Source organism: Octopus bimaculoides, unplaced genomic scaffold (genome assembly GCF_046866305.1).
Source record: "Octopus bimaculoides isolate indiv1 unplaced genomic scaffold, ASM4686630v1 contig311, whole genome shotgun sequence".
Lineage (NCBI taxonomy): Eukaryota > Metazoa > Mollusca > Cephalopoda > Octopoda > Octopodidae > Octopus > Octopus bimaculoides.
Window position 1 is genome coordinate 3,114 of NW_028315560.1, and position 15,353 is coordinate 18,466.

General features: G+C 65.6%; 1 pseudogene; it reads left to right on the top strand.

Annotated features, from left to right (window-relative positions):
• Nucleotides 1-12,977: 12,977 nt before the first annotated feature.
• On the top strand, nt 12,978-15,353 carry LOC149128955 (small subunit ribosomal RNA; annotated as a pseudogene; the record flags this gene model as incomplete).

The window sequence follows — 15,353 nt, forward strand, 5'->3', positions numbered from 1 at the left end:
GCCTCGGCGGCGGACGGCCGCCGGCTAGATGGAAAAGGCCGACGTGTCGGCGCTGCGATACGAGCCACGCGGCCGCTAGCGTACCCGTTTGGGGGTCCGAGTTCCCGAGTTCGCGAGTTTGCGGCTCGGGGTGCGGTGGGATAGTCACCCTCTAGGTGACCCTCATACCCCAAGGGGGTCCAGACTACTATGTAGGGTAGTCGTCGATCGGACGGTCGTACCCTATGACCCGCACCCCGAACCGCAGCCGATTGAAAGGCAGACGGTCGGCCGGCGGCCGGCCGGCCGGGCGCCGCCGCGTACCCGCAGAGCCGATCGAAAGAGGCCGAATTGAGAGCGACGCCTCGGCGGCGGACTGCCGCCGCCGAACCGCCGGCACCGCGATGGAAAGGCCGACGTGTCGGCTGCGATACGAGCCACGCGGCCGGTACCGTACCCGTGAGTTTGCGATCGAAAGCGCTGTCGGCCGGGAGTGTGTGCGGCCTAGCCGGCGGACTAGGCGGACGAGAAGGAAGCGATTGGGAGCGAGCAAAAAGAATGCGGACGCTTCGGCAGCGGACTGCCGCCGGTGAGATGGAAAGGCCGACGTGTCGGCTGCGATACGGGCCGCCAAGGCGGACGAGAAGGAAGAAGATGAAGAAGCCGAAGCAGCAGGCCGAGCGAGTCGTGGCGGCAGCGTTAAGGAAGCGATTGTGAGCGAGCAAAGAGAATGCGGACGCCTCGGCGGCGGACAGCCGCCGCCGAACCGCCGGTTCGATTGAAATGCCGACGTGTCGGCTGCGATACGAGCCACGCGGCCGGTACCGTACCCGTGAGTTTGCGATCGAAAGCGCTGTCGGCCGGGAGTGTGTGTGTCTGTGTGTGTTACACGGCCGCCTAGGCGGACGAGAAAGAAGAAGCAGGCCGAGCGAGTCGTGGCGGCGGCAGCAGCGGCGGAAGTAGCAGCGAGAAGGAAGCAATTGGGAGCGAGCAAAGAGAATGCGTACGCCTCGGCGGCGGACTGCCGCCGCCGAACCGCCGCGGCTCGATGGAAAGGCCGATGTGTCGGCTGCGCTACGAACCACGCGGCCGCTAGCGTACCCGTTTCGGGGTCCGAGTTCCCGAGTTCGCGAGTTTGCGGCTCGGGGTGCGGTGGGATAGTCACCCTCTAGGTGACCCTCATACCCCCAGGGGGTCCAGACTACTATGTAGGGTAGTCGTCGATCGGACGGTCGTACCCTATGACCCGCACCCCGAACCGCAGCCGATTGAAAGGCAGACGGTCGGCCGGCGGCCGGCCGGCCGGGCGCCGCCGCGTACCCGCAGAGCCGATCGAAAGAGGCCGAATTGAGAGCGACGCCTCGGCGGCGGACTGCCGCCGCCGAACCGCCGGCACCGCGATGGAAAGGCCGACGTGTCGGCTGCGATACGAGCCACGCGGCCGGTACCGTACCCGTGAGTTTGCGATCGAAAGCGCTGTCGGCCGGGAGTGTGTGCGGCCTAGCCGGCGGACTAGGCGGACGAGAAGGAAGCGATTGGGAGCGAGCAAAAAGAATGCGGACGCTTCGACGGCGGACTGCCGCCGGCGAGATGGAAAGGCCGACGTGTCGGCTGCGATACGGGCCGCCAAGGCCGCCAAGGCCGCCAAGGCGGACGAGAAGGAAGAAGATGAAGAAGCCGAAGCAGCAGGCCGAGCGAGTCGTGGCGGCAGCGTGAAGGAAGCGATTGTGAGCGAGCAAAGAGAATGCGGACGCCTCGGCGGCGGACGGCCGCAGCCGAACCGCCGGTGCGATGGAAAGGCCTACGTATCGGCTGCCTTACGAGCCACGCGGCCGGTAGCGTACCCGTAAGATGGCGATCGAAAGCGCTGTCGACCGGGAGTGTGTGTGTGTCTGTGTGTGTGTGTTACACGGCGGCCAAGGCGGCCAAGGCGGCCAAGGCGGACGAGAAAGAAGAAGAAGAGGAAGAAGCAGCAGCAAGCAGCAGCAAGCGGCAGCAAGCGGCAGCGAGAGGGAAGCGACTGGCAGCGAGTAAAGAGAATGCGGACGCCTCGGCGGCGGACGGCCGCCGGCTAGATGGAAAAGGCCGACGTGTCGGCGCTGCGATACGAGCCACGCGGCCGCTAGCGTACCCGTTTGGGGGTCCGAGTTCCCGAGTTCGCGAGTTTGCGGCTCGGGGTGCGGTGGGATAGTCACCCTCTAGGTGACCCTCATACCCCAAGGGGGTCCAGACTACTATGTAGGGTAGTCGTCGATCGGACGGTCGTACCCTATGACCCGCACCCCGAACCGCAGCCGATTGAAAGGCAGACGGTCGGCCGGCGGCCGGCCGGCCGGGCGCCGCCGCGTACCCGCAGAGCCGATCGAAAGAGGCCGAATTGAGAGCGACGCCTCGGCGGCGGACTGCCGCCGCCGAACCGCCGGCACCGCGATGGAAAGGCCGACGTGTCGGCTGCGATACGAGCCACGCGGCCGGTACCGTACCCGTGAGTTTGCGATCGAAAGCGCTGTCGGCCGGGAGTGTGTGCGGCCTAGCCGGCGGACTAGGCGGACGAGAAGGAAGCGATTGGGAGCGAGCAAAAAGAATGCGGACGCTTCGACGGCGGACTGCCGCCGGCGAGATGGAAAGGCCGACGTGTCGGCTGCGATACGGGCCGCCAAGGCCGCCAAGGCGGACGAGAAGGAAGAAGATGAAGAAGCCGAAGCAGCAGGCCGAGCGAGTCGTGGCGGCAGCGTGAAGGAAGCGATTGTGAGCGAGCAAAGAGAATGCGGACGCCTCGGCGGCGGACGGCCGCAGCCGAACCGCCGGTGCGATGGAAAGGCCTACGTATCGGCTGCCTTACGAGCCACGCGGCCGGTAGCGTACCCGTAAGATGGCGATCGAAAGCGCTGTCGACCGGGAGTGTGTGTGTCTGTGTGTGTGTGTTACACGGCGGCCAAGGCGGACGAGAAAGAAGAAGAAGAGGAAGAAGCAGCAGCAAGCGGCAGCGAGAGGGAAGCGACTGGCAGCGAGTAAAGAGAATGCGGACGCCTCGGCGGCGGACGGCCGCCGGCTAGATGGAAAAGGCCGACGTGTCGGCGCTGCGATACGAGCCACGCGGCCGCTAGCGTACCCGTTTGGGGGTCCGAGTTCCCGAGTTCGCGAGTTTGCGGCTCGGGGTGCGGTGGGATAGTCACCCTCTAGGTGACCCTCATACCCCAAGGGGGTCCAGACTACTATGTAGGGTAGTCGTCGATCGGACGGTCGTACCCTATGACCCGCACCCCGAACCGCAGCCGATTGAAAGGCAGACTGTCGGCCGGCGGCCGGCCGGCCGGGCGCCGCCGCGTACCCGCAGAGCCGATCGAAAGAGGCCGAATTGAGAGCGACGCCTCGGCGGCGGACTGCCGCCGCCGAACCGCCGGCACCGCGATGGAAAGGCCGACGTGTCGGCTGCGATACGAGACACGCGGCCGGTACCGTACCCGTGAGTTTGCGATCGAAAGCGCTGTCGGCCGGGAGTGTGTGCGGCCTAGCCGGCGGACTAGGCGGACGAGAAGGAAGCGATTGGGAGCGAGCAAAAAGAATGCGGACGCTTCGACGGCGGACTGCCGCCGGCGAGATGGAAAGGCCGACGTGTCGGCTGTGATACGGGCCGCCAAGGCCGCCAAGGCCGCCAAGGCGGACGAGAAGGAAGAAGATGAAGAAGCCGAAGCAGCAGGCCGAGCGAGTCGTGGCGGCAGCGTGAAGGAAGCGATTGTGAGCGAGCAAAGAGAATGCGGACGCCTCGGCGGCGGACGGCCGCAGCCGAACCGCCGGTGCGATGGAAAGGCCTACGTATCGGCTGCCTTACGAGCCACGCGGCCGGTAGCGTACCCGTAAGATGGCGATCGAAAGCGCTGTCGACCGGGAGTGTGTGTGTCTGTGTGTGTGTGTTACACGGCGGCCAAGGCGGACGAGAAAGAAGAAGAAGAGGAAGAAGCAGCAGCAAGCGGCAGCGAGAGGGAAGCGACTGGCAGCGAGTAAAGAGAATGCGGACGCCTCGGCGGCGGACGGCCGCCGGCTAGATGGAAAAGGCCGACGTGTCGGCGCTGCGATACGAGCCACGCGGCCGCTAGCGTACCCGTTTGGGGGTCCGAGTTCCCGAGTTCGCGAGTTTGCGGCTCGGGGTGCGGTGGGATAGTCACCCTCTAGGTGACCCTCATACCCCAAGGGGGTCCAGACTACTATGTAGGGTAGTCGTCGATCGGACGGTCGTACCCTATGACCCGCACCCCGAACCGCAGCCGATTGAAAGGCAGACGGTCGGCCGGCGGCCGGCCGGCCGGGCGCCGCCGCGTACCCGCAGAGCCGATCGAAAGAGGCCGAATTGAGAGCGACGCCTCGGCGGCGGACTGCCGCCGCCGAACCGCCGGCACCGCGATGGAAAGGCCGACGTGTCGGCTGCGATACGAGCCACGCGGCCGGTACCGTACCCGTGAGTTTGCGATCGAAAGCGCTGTCGGCCGGGAGTGTGTGCGGCCTAGCCGGCGGACTAGGCGGACGAGAAGGAAGCGATTGGGAGCGAGCAAAAAGAATGCGGACGCTTCGACGGCGGACTGCCGCCGGCGAGATGGAAAGGCCGACGTGTCGGCTGCGATACGGGCCGCCAAGGCCGCCAAGGCGGACGAGAAGGAAGAAGATGAAGAAGCCGAAGCAGCAGGCCGAGCGAGTCGTGGCGGCAGCGTGAAGGAAGCGATTGTGAGCGAGCAAAGAGAATGCGGACGCCTCGGCGGCGGACGGCCGCAGCCGAACCGCCGGTGCGATGGAAAGGCCTACGTATCGGCTGCCTTACGAGCCACGCGGCCGGTAGCGTACCCGTAAGATGGCGATCGAAAGCGCTGTCGACCGGGAGTGTGTGTGTCTGTGTGTGTGTGTTACACGGCGGCCAAGGCGGACGAGAAAGAAGAAGAAGAGGAAGAAGCAGCAGCAAGCGGCAGCGAGAGGGAAGCGACTGGCAGCGAGTAAAGAGAATGCGGACGCCTCGGCGGCGGACGGCCGCCGGCTAGATGGAAAAGGCCGACGTGTCGGCGCTGCGATACGAGCCACGCGGCCGCTAGCGTACCCGTTTGGGGGTCCGAGTTCCCGAGTTCGCGAGTTTGCGGCTCGGGGTGCGGTGGGATAGTCACCCTCTAGGTGACCCTCATACCCCAAGGGGGTCCAGACTACTATGTAGGGTAGTCGTCGATCGGACGGTCGTACCCTATGACCCGCACCCCGAACCGCAGCCGATTGAAAGGCAGACGGTCGGCCGGCGGCCGGCCGGCCGGGCGCCGCCGCGTACCCGCAGAGCCGATCGAAAGAGGCCGAATTGAGAGCGACGCCTCGGCGGCGGACTGCCGCCGCCGAACCGCCGGCACCGCGATGGAAAGGCCGACGTGTCGGCTGCGATACGAGCCACGCGGCCGGTACCGTACCCGTGAGTTTGCGATCGAAAGCGCTGTCGGCCGGGAGTGTGTGCGGCCTAGCCGGCGGACTAGGCGGACGAGAAGGAAGCGATTGGGAGCGAGCAAAAAGAATGCGGACGCTTCGACGGCGGACTGCCGCCGGCGAGATGGAAAGGCCGACGTGTCGGCTGTGATACGGGCCGCCAAGGCCGCCAAGGCCGCCAAGGCGGACGAGAAGGAAGAAGATGAAGAAGCCGAAGCAGCAGGCCGAGCGAGTCGTGGCGGCAGCGTGAAGGAAGCGATTGTGAGCGAGCAAAGAGAATGCGGACGCCTCGGCGGCGGACGGCCGCCGGCTAGATGGAAAAGGCCGACGTGTCGGCGCTGCGATACGAGCCACGCGGCCGCTAGCGTACCCGTTTGGGGGTCCGAGTTCCCGAGTTCGCGAGTTTGCGGCTCGGGGTGCGGTGGGATAGTCACCCTCTAGGTGACCCTCATACCCCAAGGGGGTCCAGACTACTATGTAGGGTAGTCGTCGATCGGACGGTCGTACCCTATGACCCGCACCCCGAACCGCAGCCGATTGAAAGGCAGACGGTCGGCCGGCGGCCGGCCGGCCGGGCGCCGCCGCGTACCCGCAGAGCCGATCGAAAGAGGCCGAATTGAGAGCGACGCCTCGGCGGCGGACTGCCGCCGCCGAACCGCCGGCACCGCGATGGAAAGGCCGACGTGTCGGCTGCGATACGAGCCACGCGGCCGGTACCGTACACGTGAGTTTGCGATCGAAAGCGCTGTCGGCCGGGAGTGTGTGCGGCCTAGCCGGCGGACTAGGCGGACGAGAAGGAAGCGATTGGGAGCGAGCAAAAAGAATGCGGACGCTTCGACGGCGGACTGCCGCCGGCGAGATGGAAAGGCCGACGTGTCGGCTGCGATACGGGCCGCCAAGGCCGCCAAGGCGGACGAGAAGGAAGAAGATGAAGAAGCCGAAGCAGCAGGCCGAGCGAGTCGTGGCGGCAGCGTGAAGGAAGCGATTGTGAGCGAGCAAAGAGAATGCGGACGCCTCGGCGGCGGACGGCCGCAGCCGAACCGCCGGTGCGATGGAAAGGCCTACGTATCGGCTGCCTTACGAGCCACGCGGCCGGTAGCGTACCCGTAAGATGGCGATCGAAAGCGCTGTCGACCGGGAGTGTGTGTGTCTGTGTGTGTGTGTTACACGGCGGCCAAGGCGGACGAGAAAGAAGAAGAAGAGGAAGAAGCAGCAGCAAGCGGCAGCGAGAGGGAAGCGACTGGCAGCGAGTAAAGAGAATGCGGACGCCTCGGCGGCGGACGGCCGCCGGCTAGATGGAAAAGGCCGACGTGTCGGCGCTGCGATACGAGCCACGCGGCCGCTAGCGTACCCGTTTGGGGGTCCGAGTTCCCGAGTTCGCGAGTTTGCGGCTCGGGGTGCGGTGGGATAGTCACCCTCTAGGTGACCCTCATACGCCAAGGGGGTCCAGACTACTATGTAGGGTAGTCGTCGATCGGACGGTCGTACCCTATGACCCGCACCCCGAACCGCAGCCGATTGAAAGGCAGACGGTCGGCCGGCGGCCGGCCGGCCGGGCGCCGCCGCGTACCCGCAGAGCCGATCGAAAGAGGCCGAATTGAGAGCGACGCCTCGGCGGCGGACTGCCGCCGCCGAACCGCCGGCACCGCGATGGAAAGGCCGACGTTTCGGCTGCGATACGAGCCACGCGGCCGGTACCGTACCCGTGAGTTTGCGATCGAAAGCGCTGTCGGCCGGGAGTGTGTGCGGCCTAGCCGGCGGACTAGGCGGACGAGAAGGAAGCGATTGGGAGCGAGCAAAAAGAATGCGGACGCTTCGGCGGCGGACTGCCGCCGGTGAGATGGAAAGGCCGACGTGTCGGCTGCGATACGGGCCGCCAAGGCGGACGAGAAGGAAGAAGATGAAGAAGCCGAAGCAGCAGGCCGAGCGAGTCGTGGCGGCAGCGTTAAGGAAGCGATTGTGAGCGAGCAAAGAGAATGCGGACGCCTCGGCGGCGGACAGCCGCCGCCGAACCGCCGGTTCGATTGAAATGCCGACGTGTCGGCTGCGATACGAGCCACGCGGCCGGTACCGTACCCGTGAGTTTGCGATCGAAAGCGCTGTCGGCCGGGAGTGTGTGTGTCTGTGTGTGTTACACGGCCGCCTAGGCGGACGAGAAAGAAGAAGCAGGCCGAGCGAGTCGTGGCGGCGGCAGCAGCGGCGGAAGTAGCAGCGAGAAGGAAGCAATTGGGAGCGAGCAAAGAGAATGCGTACGCCTCGGCGGCGGACTGCCGCCGCCGAACCGCCGCGGCTCGATGGAAAGGCCGATGTGTCGGCTGCGATACGAACCACGCGGCCGCTAGCGTACCCGTTTCGGGGTCCGAGTTCCCGAGTTCGCGAGTTTGCGGCTCGGGGTGCGGTGGGATAGTCACCCTCTAGGTGACCCTCATACCCCCAGGGGGTCCAGACTACTATGTAGGGTAGTCGTTGATCGGATGGGTTCGCCGACTGGAAGGAATGTTTTAGCCTCTCATTAATTCCGACGGTCGGACCCGCCTAACCCGCCGCACGATTGCTTTTACACGGCCGGCGTGTCCTCGATTCTTCCGCCGACCACCTCCTCGCCTAGTAGTGAGCTACCTCGCCTTCGCTGACGACGTCGTTCCGCGCCCCGCGCCGCGTCAGATTAGCTCGCTCGCCTCGCCGACAGCCGCCTGCCCGCCTGTTCGTGCTGTCACCATCGACCGATCGGTATCCTCCTCTTCCTCGCCTACGCCAAGCACTCCGACCGGAAGGGATATCCTCGCCTCTCCTTTCTACTGACGGTCGGACCCGCTCAACCCGCCGCTCGATTGATTCTACACGGCCGGCGCGTCCACGATTCTTCCGCCGACCACCCGCCCGCCGCCTCGTAACGAGCCCCTCGCCCTCGACTGACGCCGTCGTTCCGCGCCCCGCGCCGCGTCAGATTCGCTCGTTCGCCCGCCGACAGCCGCCTGCCCGCCTGTTCGTGCTGTCACCATCGACCGATCGGTATCCTCCTCTTCCTCGCCTACGCCAAGCACTCCGACCGGAAGGGATGTCCTCGCCTCTCCTTTCTGCTGACGGTCGGACCCGCTTAACCCGCCGCTCGATTGATTCTACACGGCCGGCGCGTCCACGATTCTTCCGCCGACCACCCGCCCGCCGCCTCGTAACGAGCCCCTCGCCCTCGCTGACGCCGTCGTTCCGCGCCGCGCCGCGTCAGATTCGCTCGTTCGCACCGCCGACAGCCGCCTGCCCGCCTGTTCGTGCTGTCACCATCGACCGATCGGTATCCTCCTCCTCCTCTTCCTCGCCTACGCCAAGCACTCCGACCGGAAGGGATATCCTCGCCTCTCCTTTCTGCTGACGGTCGGACCCGCTTAACCCGCCGCTCGATTGATTCTACACGGCCGGCGCGTCCACGATTCTTCCGCCGACCACCCGCCCGCCGCCTCGTAACGAGCCCCTCGCCCTCGCTGACGCCGTCGTTCCGCGCCGCGCCGCGTCAGATTCGCTCGTTCGCCCGCCGACAGCCGACAGCCGCCTGCCCGCCTGTTCGTGCTGTCACCATCGACCGATCGGTATCCTCCTCCTCCTCTTCCTCGCCTACGCCAAGCACTCCGACCGGAAGGGATATCCTCGCCTCTCCTTTCTGCTGACGGTCGGACCCGCTTAACCCGCCGCTCGATTGATTCTACACGGCCGGCGCGTCCACGATTCTTCCGCCGACCACCCGCCCGCCGCCTCGTAACGAGCCCCTCGCCCTCGCTGACGCCGTCGTTCCGCGCCCCGCGCCGCGTCAGATTCGCTCGCTCGTTCGCCCGCCGACAGCCGCCTGCCCGCCTGTTCGTGCTGTCACCATCGACCGATCGGTATCCTCCTCCTCCTCTTCCACGCCTACGCCAAGCACTCCGACCGGAAGGGATGTCCTCGCCTCTCCTTTCTGCTGACGGTCGGACCCGCTTAACCCGCCGCTCGATTGATTCTACACGGCCGGCGCGTCCACGATTCTTCCGCCGACCACCCGCCCGCCGCCTCGTAACGAGCCCCTCGCCCTCGACTGACGCCGTCGTTCCGCGCCCCGCGCCGCGTCAGATTCGCTCGCTCGTTCGCCCGCCGACAGCCGCCTGGCCGCCTGTTCGTGCTGTCACCATCGACCGATCGGTATCCTCCTCCTCCTCCTCCTCTTCCTCGCCTACGCCAAGCACTCCGACCGGAAGGGATGTCCTCGCCTCTCCTTTCTGCTGACGGTCGGACCCGCTTAACCCGCCGCTCGATTGATTCTACACGGCCGGCGCGTCCACGATTCTTCCGCCGACCACTCGCCCGCCGCCTCGTAACGAGCCCCTCGCCCTCGCTGACGCCGTCGTTCCGCGCCCCGCGCCGCGTCAGATTCGCTCGTTCGCCCGCCGACAGCCGCCTGCCCGCCTGTTCGTGCTGTCACCATCGACCGATCGGTATCCTCCTCCTCCTCTTCCTCGCCTACGCCAAGCACTCCGACCGGAAGGGATGTCCTCGCCTCTCCTTTCTGCTGACGGTCGGACCCGCTTAACCCGCCGCTCGATTGATTCTACACGGCCGGCGCGTCCACGATTCTTCCGCCGAACCTCAATATCTCTCTCGCCATCCAGCCGGTTTCGTAAGCCGCGGCCGGGCCCCCTCGCAATCGTCGGCCCTCTAACAGTGCAGCCTCAGCCGAGCAACGAGCAACGAGCAAGTAGAAGCGGCGGCGGCGTCATCAGCGGTGAACGAAGCCCGCAAATCGTTTCCGCTGTCGTTATGCTTCCTTCTCGTTCTCTCTCTGGCAGCTGCCGACCGCGCAGTTTTCACCCAGCCTGCGTCCGCCCGAATACAGTGCGCTAGGCCGACGGTGCTGCACGCTTTGCGGCTCCACGAACATCAATATCTCTCTCGTCTTCCTTCCTGGCGTCGGCCGGCCAACATCGCCGTCGTCGTCGTCGCCTCCTCCTCGCCTCCTCCTCGCCTTTCCGGCGCCATCCAGCCGGTTTCGTAAGCCGCGGCCGGGCCCCCTCGCAATCGTCGGCCCTCTAACAGTGCAGCCTCAGCCGAGCAACGAGCAAGTAGAAGCGGCGGCGTCATCAGCGGTGAACGAAGCCCGCAAATCGTTTCCGCTGTCGTTATGCTTCCTTCTCGTTCTCTCTCTGGCAGCTGCCGACCGCGCAGTTTTCACCCAGCCTGCGTCCGCCCGAATACAGTGGGCTAGGCCGACGGTGCTGCACGCTTTGCGGCTCCACGAACATCAATATCTCTCTCGTCTTCCTTCCTGGCGTCGGCCGGCCAACATCGCCGTCGTCGTCGCCTCCTCCTCGCCTTTCCGGCGCCATCCAGCCGGTTTCGTAAGCCGCGGCCGGGCCCCCTCGCAATCGTCGGCCCTCTAACAGTGCAGCCTCAGCCGAGCAACGAGCAACAAGCAACGAGCAAGTAGCAGCGGTGAACGAGGCCTGCAAATCGTTTCCGCTGTCTTTGTGCTTCCTTCTCGTTCTCTGTCTGGCAGCTGCCGACCTCGCAGTTTTCACCCAGCCTGCGTCCGCCCGAATACAGTGCGCTAGGCCGACGGTGCTGCACGCTTTGCGGCTCCACGAACATCAATATCTCTCTCGTCTTCCTTCCTGGCGTCGGCCGGCCAACATCGCCGTCGTCGCCGTCGTCGCCTCCTCCTCGCCTTTCCGGCGCCATCCAGCCGGTTTCGTAAGCCGCGGCCGGGCCCCCTCGCAATCGTCGGCCCTCTAACAGTGCAGCCTCAGCCGAGCAACGAGCAACGAGCAAGTAGAAGCGGCGTCATCAGCGGTGAACGAAGCCCGCAAATCGTTTCCGCTGTCGTTATGCTTCCTTCTCGTTCTCTCTCTGGCAGCTGCCGACCGCGCAGTTTTCACCCAGCCTGCGTCCGCCCGAATACAGTGCGCTAGGCCGACGGTGCTGCACGCTTTGCGGCTCCACGAACATCAATATCTCTCTCGTCTTCCTTCCTGGCGTCGGCCGGCCAACATCGCCGTCGTCGCCGTCGCCTCCTCCTCGCCTTTCCGGCGCCATCCAGCCGGTTTCGTAAGCCGCGGCCGGGCCCCCTCGCAATCGTCGGCCCTCTAACAGTGCAGCCTCAGCCTCAGCCGAGCAACGAGCAAGTAGAAGCGGCGGCGTCATCAGCGGTGAACGAAGCCCGCAAGTCGTTATGCTTCCTTCTCGTTCTCTCTCTGGCAGCTGCCGACCGCGCAGTTTTCACCCAGCCTGCGTCCGCCCGAATACAGTGCGCTAGGCCGACGGTGCTGCACGCTTTGCGGCTCCACGAACATCAATATCTCTCTCGTCTTCCTTCCTGGCGTCGGCCGGCCAACATCGCCGTCGTCGTCGTCGTCGCCTCCTCCTCGCCTTTCCGGCGCCATCCAGCCGGTTTCGTAAGCCGCGGCCGGGCCTCCTCGCAATCGTCGGCCCTCTAACAGTGCAGCCTCAGCCTCAGCCGAGCAACGAGCAAGTAGAAGCGGCGGCGTCATCAGCGGTGAACGAAGCCCGCAAATCGTTTCCGCTGTCGTTATGCTTCCTTCTCGTTCTCTCTCTGGCAGCTGCCGACCGCGCAGTTTTCACCCAGCCTGCGTCCGCCCGAATACAGTGCGCCGCGTCAGATTCGCTCGCTCGCTCGCTCGCTCGCTCGCCCCGCCGACAGCCGCCTGCCCGCCTGTTCGTGCTGTCACCATCGACCGATCGGTATCCTCCTCCTCCTCGCCGACCCGCGGCCTCGTCGACGTCGTCTTCGAGGACCCGGTCAGGTTACGCCGCTGACCTCGTGTCGCGTCGCCGCCGGCGCGGCGGACGGGCTAGTTGTCGCTTCCCGATCCGCCACAGGCGACGCGACGTCACCGAAAGAGAGCGGTGCTGTGTGTTCGTCCCGCTAGACCGGGACGGATCAACAACCGTGGCTACAACTCCGGGTTTCGCGGCGGTGGTGCCCCCCCCCGCAATCTCCTCGCGCTCGCCCATCCCGGCATCGTCGTTGCTTTGGCTCGTTCGGCGGCTGCCGACAACGCCGTTTTCGTCATCGCACACACGCTTCTCGTTGACCGCAGCCCGTGCTGTCGCAATCGTTTCGGCTCGCTCGCTTCCCCGCTCGTCGTCCTTCTCGCGTGGCGGCGGCGGCGGCAGCAGCAGCAGCCAGAAACCGCCTCGCTTCTTCAACCCGCACCGGCGCCCGTCCTACCGCAGCGGCCCGGTGTGCGGCAGTCGGATCGCAAACCGTTTCTACTCGGCGAACTCTTTTTCTTCCGTCTGGCGCGCTTTTCCGCTGCTACAGCAGAGCGGCGGATTAGGACGCGTAACGTACGTACGAACGAACGGCTACCGCAGCAGCAGCAGCGGCGGCCGCGATTTTTCAGGCTCCTCCTCCTCCTCCTCTTCGCTTTCGTTTGCTCTCCGCGCGGCGGCGGCGGCGATGGCAGCAGCGGGACTTCCGCCTCGACATCCGCCTCGACTTCCGCTCTCAGCCGACCGACGCGACGGTGACGCTACTACAGCGACGACGACGACGACGACGACGACGATACCTGGTTGATCCTGCCAGTAGTCATATGCTTGTCTCAAAGCTTAAGCCATGCAAGTGTAAGTTCATGCCGTAAACGAATGGTGAAACCGCGAATGGCTCAGGAACCGGACCTAATCCTCGGGACCGTATTCCTCACCGCGAGGAGAGTGGATAACTGTGGCAATTCTAGAGCTAATACATGCAACCGAAGCCGCGATCGCAGGTCGCACCCGGGCGTCGGGCCGAAAAACGGCTTCCGGCAGCAGCAGCGGTCTTCGTCGCCGCAGCGCCTCCGCGTGCTCGGCGTCGTCCCAGCCGCTGCCGGTCGTCGCCGGCGCCCGCTCGGCCGGGTTGGTTCCGGGACTGCTCGCCAGTTCCCGCCGCCGCCGGTCGCGACGATACGGTCGGCCTTCCGCATTGGTCGCGGCGCAAATATTAGACTGAGACCGACGCGTACGGGCCGTCGCAGCAGCCGCCGTCGCCGTGCTTCGCACGCGCGCGGGTCTAGGCGTGCGTCGGCTTCACGCCCCTTCGATTTTGGTGACTCTGGATAACTGTCAGTACGATCGCACGGGCTAGTATCGACTAGCCTTCGCGCGACGGGTCCCCCGCGAGTCCGCCCTATCAACTGTCGACGGCCCGGTAAGTGCCGACCGTGGTGGCAACGGGTAACGGGGAATCAGGGTTCGATTCCGGAGAGGGAGCATGCGAAACGGCTACCACATCCAAGGAAGGCAGCAGGCGCGCAAATTACCCACTCCCGGCACGGGGAGGTAGTGACGAAAAATAACGACGCGGGACTCTGTCGAGGCCCCGCGATCGGAATGAGTACACTTCAAATCCGTTAACGAGGATCGACCGGAGGGCAAGTCTGGTGCCAGCAGCCGCGGTAATTCCAGCTCCGGTAGCGTATATTAAAATTGTTGCGTTTGAAAAGCTCGTAGTCGGAATTCGGGTCTCGAAAACGTGCCCCAGCACGTTCGGGGCGACGGCGCCGTCGCGGGCGTGCCTCGCGCGCGTCCGCTTCGGTCGTCCGTTCGCACTCCCGGCCCTATTCGCCGGTGCGTGCGCGGTCGGGCCGCGGAGCTCTGCGCGCATCGTCGCTGCGACGGTCTCTCCGGTAGCCCGTCACCCGCCTCCGTAGCTTCCGCTTCCGTCCTCTCGGTCGGTCGGTCGGTCGGTCGGTCGGCATCGGCACGCGATCGTTCGGCCTCGCCGCCGTCGTCGCTGCTGCCGCCGCCGCTGCCGTCTCCTCCGTCGCTTGCGGCGGTACGCGGTGTTTTCGGGGGAAACAAACGGGGGTCGAGCGTCGCCCGGGGCATCGCCGCTCGCACGCGTTTCGGTAGCGCGTCCACCTCCCGGTCGTTTCGGCCCGCACGGTTCCTCCGAGGGTGCTCTTCGCCGAGTGTCCGAGGCGGCCGGTACGTTCACTGTGAAAAAATTAGAGTGCTCAGAGCGAGCCCCGCCGGCTTGCATACGAAAAGCATGGAATGATGGAAAATGGCCTCGTCCGCGCGTCATCCGTCGGTCTCCGTTCACGACGAGGCAATGATCGAAGGGAGCGATCGGGGCCACTCGTATTGCGACGTTAGAGGTGAAATTCTTGGATCGTCGCAAGACGCACTGCAGCGACGGCGTGTGGCAAGCACGTTTTCCTCGATCAAGAGCGAAAGTCGGAGGTTCGAAGACGATCAGATACCGTCGTAGTTCCGACCGTAAACGATGCCGACTGGCGCTCCGCCGGCGTTCGCTTCGATGACCCGGCGGGGAGCCTGCGCGGGAAACCATAGTCGGTTCCGGGGGGAGTATGGTTGCAAAACAGAAACTTAAAGGAATTGACGGAAGGGCACCACCAGGAGTGGAGCCTGCGGCTTAATTTGACTCAACACGGGAAAACTCACCCGGTCCGGACACCGGTAGGATTGACAGATCGATAGCTCTTTCTCGATTCGGTGGGTGGTGGTGCATGGCCGTTCTTAGTTGGTGGAGCGATCCGTCTGGTTGATTCCGATAACGAACGAGACTCCGGCCTGCTAACTAGCGCGTCGATTAGTGCTTTTCCGGTAGCGAGGCGGCGCCGAAGCCATCGTCGGTAGCTCCGCGCGCGGCCCGTGCTTGCCGTTGCCGCCGCTCTCCTTCGCGTCCGGCGCTGCGGCCGCGTCCGGCAACTGCCTTCTTAGCAGCCTTTCGTGCTCCGCTCCTCGCGGGTTGGTGTGCGGGTTGGTCTGGGATGGCGGTTCGCACGCGGCGTGGTTGCGGCGTCGGTTGCGGAGCGGCGGCGGTGACTCGGTCGGCTCGGCCCGCGCGAGCCCGGCGGCGGCACGCCGTCGCGCCCGGGCCAGTCGGTTGGCGAACGCAGCGCTTCTTAGAGGGACGGGCGGCAGAAAGCCGCACG